General features: G+C 43.1%; 1 non-coding gene across 1 annotated transcript; it reads left to right on the top strand.

Annotated features, from left to right (window-relative positions):
- The first annotated feature begins 548 nt into the window (after positions 1 to 548).
- Positions 549 to 655, top strand: LOC131217797 (small nucleolar RNA R71). Its single transcript, XR_009157387.1, has one exon. It is a non-coding gene; the product is annotated as a small nucleolar RNA R71 (small nucleolar RNA).
- The last annotated feature ends 8,698 nt before the right edge of the window (positions 656 to 9,353 follow it).

Here is a 9,353-nt window from a genome sequence, read left to right as displayed (position 1 = left end):
GCTAAGGTTGCATAGGAGGATTTCCAGATGGTCCTCCTTGTTGTGGTCCTTTTGCCCAAGAGAAATTTGGATGTCTAGCCCATCCTCGATTGTAGGTGTTTGAGTAAGGATCATTCTCAGTTCTCCGAAAGGTGTTCATAGCATGTACTTGTTCAGAGAGAAATTTTGGAAATGCTGAACTAGATGGATAAGACTGCGTAAGATGGGCGAGACTAGAACATATGGCACATGACTCGACTTGAGTTGTTTGTGGAGGTCCATTGTTTAACATTAAAGCATCCACTTTCTTTGTCAGGCTATCAATTTTGGCATAAAGATGTGGCGTGACTCCTACCTCATATATACCCCCTTTCTTCAGTAGTTGAGGACTTCTTTCACCTTTATTTGAATAGTCCCATTACTGGGAGTTTTCACACAAGGTTTCAAAGAAATTCCAAGCTTCGACATCACTTTTGGTCATGAATGACCTTCCATTGGTGGCGTCAACCATGCGACGGTTTTGGGGTGTCAGACCGTCATAGAAGTATTGAACCTGTTGCCACTTTTCAAAACCATGGTGTGGACGTTTAAGAAGTAAATCCTTCCATCTTTCCCAACATTCATGAAAGTGCTCACCCTCTTTTTGTGTGAAATTCGTAATTTCTCTACGGAGAGCATTAGTTTTGTGAACCAGGAAGAACTTGTTTAAGAACTTCTTAGACAGTTGGTCCCATGTAGTGATAGACCCAACTCCTAGAGAATTCAACCATGCTTTCGCCTTATCCTTCAAAGAAAAAGGAAAGAGGCGCAAACGGATCGAATCGTCTGAAAAGTTTTGGAACTTAAAGGTGGAGCAAATGTCTAAGAATTCTTTCACATGATGATATGGATCCTCCTTATCTGAACCATAAAAGGAGGGCAACAATTGTATGACCCCAGGTTTAAGTTCAAAGTGTGCTGCCGTGGTGGCAGGCAATACTATACATGAAGGCGCATTGAATTGGACAGGAGCTGAATAATCTCTAAGAGCTTTAGTTCCATTCTCTTCTGCCATTTTAAATAGGATGTTTCTAAATCTTCTACGAAAGGTTCTTTCTATTTCAGGATCAAAAGGTGCTAGTTCTATGTTCAGAGATCTACGTCCTAGCATAAACTATATTATCAATATAAGAAAGAAAACTAAACTAAGATGCAACCTAAGATGAATAAGACTAAAAGAAAAATTTATGAATTCCTAAAAACAAGAGAAAGCTATGTAAACGAGAATTGGAAGGAAGAACCCGGAAAAGGAGATGATGAATGTCTGAAGATTTGAGAGCTCCTCCTCTTGAAGACAATCTTATTTAGCAGCTTCCTTCCTCAATTCCTGTAGACATAACAGAAATAAATTGAATTTCCTAAAATAATGCTAGAAAAATCCTAAGCAACGGTTAATTTCTAAAAAAGAAAGTTTCCAATCTTAGAAATAAAAAGCTAAGTTAGTTTCTAAAAAGGGAAAAAATTTCTAAAACTAGAAAATAGAAAGTTACTTGAAAGAAGAATCAAAATCTAAATTTTTTTTTTAAAAAAAGGAAATTTCTAAAAAAAAGAAAGCCTAGAAATAGAAAATTTCTAAAAAAATAAAACCCTAATTCTAAAAATAGAAATTAGAAAAAAAATAGAAAATTTGGAAAGAGATTACCAAATTAGTAGTTTATGTCAGGTCCCTACAAAACAGGAAATAGGTTAGTTTCTAAAAAAAATAAAAAATTAACCTAAAGTTAGTAAAAAACCTAAGACTATGAATTATGATAAGAGAGAATCCTAAATCCAATTGGACCGAAACAGTCCCCGGCAACGGCGCCAAAAACTTGATGTTTTATTTAAACCAACCTGATTTAAATGATTTTAAACTCGCAAGTATACGAATTAGATGTAGATATGGTATGTATTACGAGATCGTTCCCACGAGGACTGGTTGTCACAATTCAAAATTAAAGACTCTTCTTAAGTAATCCTACAAATATTTGAGATAGTAATTGAGTAAACTAAACAAAAATCAATGGAAAAATAACCGAGAGCAATAAGGAAGATTCAATCAAGGAGAAGACTAGGACTTTCGAATCCACCTCTAATTATCATAAACCTTGTTTTACCTGTTGATTCACCCTAATTCAGATTGATATCAAAAATAAATAAAGCGCACTCTATGTCCTTGGTCGGGCACACAGAATGTATAATTCCTTAAAGCATATAGATCACGTCTTTCCATCCATGGTCAGGCATGGAGAGATGTAGATTCCTGTTTCTTCCTCTATAGGAACCTGTTCATGGTCAGACACAAGCACCTAGAATAATATTCCAAGCAACATCCATAACTAGACTTTGGTTGAGCTCTTAACATAGAGAAGTACAAAAATTCCAGTCAAGTACACTAGAGAAAGAAACAAATCAATTAAGTTAAGATTAAATCAACAAAGAAGGATCATTCAAGTTGGAGGCTTCATCTCAGCCCTAGCTAAGGAATTTAGCTATCCATGTGATCAATTAGAAAGTAAGAAAAAATAACATTGATGAAATGAAAACATCCTTCTCTCTTTCTATTCTCTTTTTTCTTCTCTTTTCTTCTCTTTCTCTTCTCTTTCTCTTCTCTGGATCTATTCCCTGGCTCTCCTCCTCTCTTGTCTACGTTTTTCATCTCTTTTTATAGCTGCTGGAGTGGCTGGAATGGAGAAAATTAGGTTTGGAAAGCTGTCCTATGCGCAGCGAAAGCCCTTTTCGCAGCAAACTTTTGTACCTTCATAAGTCCCTTATTCTTTGTACTTTATCCGTAAAATCAATGTCTCCTGGGACGTTTTTGGCTGGTCTATATGATGGACGGATCAGATCTTCCATCTAATCGAAGATGGTGGGCCACAACCGCTCGGAAGTCCGCTTTTCGGGAACGTGCGTAAGCTTTCGCACGTCCGACGCTGTGATGCTCGGTGGGCCCCACATAAGCGTTTTCGGGGAAATCCAAGCCATCCATTGGATGCACGACGAAATTTCGGTCAGATATGGATGGTTTTGAACATCCATTGACGCGACCCATAAAAGAAATTACAATAAAATCAATTTTGAACGTCACAGGACAGTCCACTTGTGGCCTCTGTATCTCACACGTGTGCACGTATGGGCACAAAATTCAAACATGGTTTTGTAGTTATCAAATCCTTCCACACGATGAACGGCTTAGATCAGACGTATGTGCTATGTGTGGGCCCCACAAAGGTCCGTAAAAATGGACTTTCCTTCCGTTACATTGAATGAAAACGGCAACTGCTGTTTTGGGAAGGAAACACGGGTCAGCGCCTGCTAACCCGCCTTGGCTGGTTCCGTGCTCCGTGGGCACGTGTACATGGTGTACGCACGTGCTGCGTATACAGGGCCCTCTGTGATGCTTATGAGAAATCTTTACCATCCATCTGTTTTGTCTCCCCGATTAAGGGGTAGAGACCAAATTTGAAGCATATCCTGTTATCAGGTGGACCCCACTTAATGAATTAAGGGGCTGATCTGGCTGTTGGACAACTTCCTCAGTGATTCAATGGCTGAAATTTAATTTGTACGGTTAATTTATGATCCCCATCCCATGTATGGAGTTTCGAGCCAATTGGATGGTGGGAACCATGTGATCTTGCATTCTGCACCAATTTCGGGCCTCTTTAATGTGAATGGCTTGATTTCCTCGGATCCCTGGCATCTAAATTCTTCAGTCTTAGTTCTCTGGAGTGCGTCCTTTGCTCTGGTGACTTCGGAGTGTCAAATCCATGCTTGTAGTACTTTTTTTTCCATCAACGCTCCTGATTTCATCCTGTAACAAAAATATAATTAAAATATTCCATTAAGCATTATCATGTACGTAAAATCATGCAATAATTAGGGTTTGATATGCAATATTCGACCCTTACCAAGGTTATAAGGTTATTTTTGGTCAAGTGTTAGGGTCACCAAGGCATCTCTTTACTTGTATATGCTCCTTGATGCTCCAGCTTTACTTGTATCTTCAGTCTTCACTTTTCCAAGGCTCAACTGATTATGGACATAACGATTCACGTGATTGACAAACCAATGTGCAAAAATAAGTACATTAACATTAAGTTATCTTCATAAGATTTAATATTCTGATGAGGATTTCAACCTCATATGAGAAGATATACTTAAAGTCCACTATTTTCTAGATATTAGACCCAATCTTCTTTGCATATCATTTGTATGAAGCCTCTAGAAGACCCTTCTAGGTGAATTATCTAGGATTTCAAATAAATCATTAGTTGTAGGAGATTCTATCAACCTCCCATTACCTTAGTGTGAGACCCGTATCCAAGCTCGTATCGTTCTATAGGCTTCCGCGGTCCTCTAGGTCGAATTCCAGCGACCTGCGACGCGTAGATAGCAGTTGCGAGTGATCATGAGTTGTATCCCATATTCCAGAGTTGGCTCGACCCGAGACTTGTACCTTAGCGACCGTGTTGTCGCCGCAGTTCCAACACCGCGTCTCGCGCGTCGAGGTGATACCCAAGCTATGAGATGTGGGCTCGCGTTCAGTTCAAGGAAAAATGCCACGCAATTGCAAAACTCAAGAGAGAGCTTTCAAATCAATTCCATCAATCACATCTCATATCAAGTACACATCATCTCACACCCCATCCCCAAGCAACCCTAAAGTCAACTCTCTCTCTTAAAACCATCCCCTATCAAGTACCTCCATCACTCACCCATCACTCACATCTCTCATCTCTCTTATCTGTCTCATCTCTCTCATTCTCCCAAGAAACCCAAACGTCCCAACCTCCATGAGAGAGCTTGGTGTGGCCCACCTTCCTACCACCCAATCCCATCATCCTAAGTCTATTTCAACCGTTAAATTCCACCCCTTACAGCTCTAGATCATGTTGGCGAAAGAAGGAAGAGAAGATCGATGGTGGGTGATCTAGGATCTACATTTTTGTTATTTTTATTTATTTATGTATTTCTTTGTAATTTAAGGGCCCACATTGATGGGACCCACCTTGATGTATGCATTGTATCAATGAGGGGCCCATAGTGGCGAGGCCCCTCCACCACCGGTATCTCTCTCTCTCTCTCTCTCTCTCTCTCTCTCTCTCTCCCTTTGATGTTGTGTGGCCCACCTGATGTGGATGATATATCCACACCACCCATCACGGTGGAGCCCACTTTGATGTATGTGGTGTATCCACACCGTCCAGCAACTTGGATAGTGAGACCCACCGTGACATATGTGTATCATCCACACCGTCCATCCATGGTGGAGCCCACTGTGATGTATGGGTTCATCCTCGTCATCCCTGGTTAGGATGGTGGGTCCCCACCATGACGTGTGTGTTTCATCAAGCCGTCCGTCCATCTGGGTGTGGCCCACTGTGATGTGGATTTCATCCAAGCCATGCATCTTTTTTGCTGCAGCAACAACAACAACCACTGACGTCAGCAGTTAGTGGGATCCACCTCTCATAATGTGTGAGATCCACACCGTCCATTGCTGTGTGGGACCACCATGATGTATGGGTCTTACATGCACCGTCCAGCAGGTCTGGACGGTGGGTACCCACCTTGTTTGAAACAGATTGGCTGATGTGCACTAATAGCAGCTACATTGTTGCTGTCATGATGTCAGCAAGTTCTGTGGGTCCCATCTGTTTTGACGTCAGCAGGTTCTGCGGGACCCCACCATGTTGTATGTATTTCATCCACACCGTCCACATATCTGGACGGTGCTGGATAGTATTTAGACGGTGATGATTTACATGGATAATGTTTGGACGGTGCAGATTTACATGGACAATGGTTGGATAGTGCTGATTTGCATGTCTAACGTTGGACAGTGCCGATCATCATTAGTGGCCATATGCCCCGTGGAATGATGGTGAACAGTGATACACATGTTACACCTATAACTAGTGAAATGATTTTTGGTGTGGTCCGAGCCCACTTAAGGCCCATCATGATGTATATTTGAGGCCCATGTGATAGGGCCCACTTGCCTTGTATTTAAGGCCCATGTGATAGGGCCCACCTACCTTATAGTTGAGGCCCATGTGATGGGGCCCACCTGCCTTGTATTTGAGGCCCATGTAATAAGACCCACCTGCCTCGTATTTAAGGCCCATATGATGGGGCCCACCTGCTTGAATCTGAGGCCCATGGGCAAGGCCCATTGTGATGTATTCAAGGCCCATGGGCAAGGCCTATTGTGATTTATTCGTGGCCTATGGGCAAGGCCCATTGTGATGTATTCAAGGCCCATGGGCGACGCCCATGTGATGTATCTGAGGCCCATGGACGAGGCCCAACATGATGTATACGAGGCCCATTGGTGCGGCCCATTGATGCAGCCCACTTCTGTAGATGAGGCCCATTGGTGCGGCCCATTGATGTGTCCCACTTGTTGTAAATGGGGCCCATTGATGCGACCTACTTGATGTATATATTTGGCCTATTGATGCGGCCCGCTTGTTGTATATGAGGCCCATTGGTGCGGCCCATTGATGCGGCCTACTTGATGTATATAAGGCCAATTGGTGTGGCCCATTGATGTGGCAAACTTGTTGTATATGAGGCCCATTGGTGTGTCTCATTCATGCGGCCCACTTGTTGTAGATGGGGCTCATTGGTGTGACCCATTGATGTGGCCTACTTGATGTATATGAGGCCCATTGGTCATAGCCCATTGTGATGTATTTGAGGACCATGGGTTGTGGCCCATGGTGATGTATATTAGGCCCATGTGAGAAGCCCATAGTGTTGTGTATTAGGCCTGTAAGACCCGTGTCCTAATCCGTACTGTTCCGTTAGCTTCCGCGGTCCTTTCGGTCAAATTCCGGCATCCTTCGCACCGTATTCGGCATTTACGCACGATCCTAAGCCAGGTCCCGCGCACCGACATCGGCTCGATCCGAAACTTATGTCTTGGCGATCGCGTCGTCGCCGCGGTTCCAACGCCGTGACTTGCGCACCGAACCGATACCCAGGTAAGAAGATGCCGATCAGCGTTTATTTCGAAGAAACACCGCGCGTTGCGGATTTCGAGGGAATCTCTACACAATTAGTCCCACTAATTAACCATAAATGCAACCATACCTCAAAGTACTTCACCCATTCCCTCTTTTTCCAAAAGTCCACCATCTTTCCACCTCACCATTCCTCTTTTTCTCATTTTCAACCTCAACCATCCCTCTTCTCCACCAATTTCAAACTAAACCATACCCCTCATCACTTCTTTCTTACAACCATCACTCCACCCATCCCTCCACCCATTATTTCTATCTCTCCCTCTCATTCTCTAGCAAATTTTCCAAATCCCATGAGAAATTTCACTCATCCAACACTTCCTCTCAACTTCAAGTGTGGCCCACCCTCTCATCTCCAATCTCAACCATTCATCCTTCATCAACCTCCATTAATAGTGAAGGTAAGGAGCTAAGGAGTCCAAGGGAGCAAGAGAAGGAAGATAAGGTGGGTGATTTTACCATTAATTTAAATTTTAGGGCCCACTTGTTGGTGGGACCCATTTGGATGTATGTGATTTAATCAAGAGGGCCCATTGTGGCGGGGTTCCTCTATCTCACCGTGTATCTCTCTCTATCTCTCTCTCATTCTTTCTTTGTAATGGTGTGGATCCCACCGATATGTGTTACATCTCCCCCGTCCATCTACATCAGACGGTGTGGCCCACTTTATTATAGGTGATGATCCGCACCCTCCACTGTTGGGATGGGTCCAATGCATCTTTTTATATGTATATATATATATATATATATATATATATATATATATATATGTATGTTATATTTTATATAATATATGTATATAATATATAATATAATATGTATTTATATATATATACAATATAAAATAAATATTAAATGTATATGTATATATATATATATTGGTGGGCCACATCCACATGACCCACCACAAATTTATGAATATATATAAACCGTCCAGCGTCCCTGGACGCTGGACGTTGCAACGGTGGACTTTATAAAAAAAAAAAAAGGGGGAAGGGAGATGTGGGCCACTCATACAGGCCCCACCTTGATGTTTTTATACAATCCAAACCGTCCATTCTCTTCCTCAGGTCACTTAAGGCGTTGAACCGAAAAATGAGATTGATTTGGTTTTCTGGCGGGCCGTGATATAGGAAACAGTGTTCCTACCCTTGATTTGCTCCCTGACGCTCCTGTACATCTGAAAAAGCTCAATATTGGACTCTATGGGTTGGTATCAAGCCACAGAGACCAATGGATGGAGTGGATCTTACTGAAGTGGGCCCCGTCTATGAAAAACCGGAGAAAATCCGTTTTGTTTTAAAAAAAAAAAACTATCAGCAGCAGCTACTGCTGCCACTGACGCCAGGCGCAGGCAGCGCCTGCGCTGGACGCTCCTGACGGGCGGACGAGGCAGGGCCTCACGGCCCAATTGCGGGCCCCACCTTGATGCATTTCGTTGATCGACACCGTGCATTTGATGGTTCCCCATGGACTAGCCGTCCACCCCAAAAATCAGCCATAAACAAAGCTCAGGCGGGCCATACCATCAAAAATCATGTGAAGACATTCCTAAACATATAAAAACACTTGGTGGGGCCTACCTGAAATTTGGATGAATCTGAAACTTGGTCTGAACGGTCAGTTAGGTGGGACTCACATATTGGATGGGCTGGATTGTGAATCACATTTCGGTGGGCCCCGAAACAAGAAACAAATTTTAAGAAAAAAAAAAAAAAAATTTAAAACAGCAGCAGCAGCGCTGCTGCTGCTGCAGTGACGGGCGGCCAAGAGGCAGGGACCCACGGCTCCATCCGTGGGCCCCACCATGATGTATATTTTGTATCCACACCGTCCATTTGGTGGGCCACTATTTGACATGGACCCCCCTCAAAAATCAGGCCAATCCAGCGCTCGGGCAGCCCACATCACAAGAAACAGTGTGAATCGAACTCTACCATTGAAACCCTTTCTGGGTCCACAGAAGTTTCAGATCAAGCTGAAATTTGTTGTTCCCCTCCTCCCTTGCCCGTGTGACCTTATGAATAAGTTGGATTTCAAATGAACATTTCAGTGGGCCTTACCCAAGGTCCAAGTGACCTTATGAATAGGTTGGATTTCAAATAAATATTATGGTGGGCCCTAGGCCCATGTGGTGGAGCCATATTGATGTATTTCTGGCCGTTGGGGAGGCCCACCTTGATACATATATAAGGCCCATGAGGTTAGGCCCATTCGACGTATTGGTGGCCCGATGTCGAGGCCCACTCTGATATATATAAGGGCCATGTTACAAGACCCATTGTGATGTTTTCAAAGGCTCATGGGTTATGGCCCATTGCAATG

The sequence above is a fragment of the Magnolia sinica genome, chromosome 10, assembly GCF_029962835.1.
Source record: "Magnolia sinica isolate HGM2019 chromosome 10, MsV1, whole genome shotgun sequence".
Taxonomy (NCBI): domain Eukaryota; kingdom Viridiplantae; phylum Streptophyta; class Magnoliopsida; order Magnoliales; family Magnoliaceae; genus Magnolia; species Magnolia sinica.
This window is presented reverse-complemented; position numbering and strand designations above follow the sequence as displayed.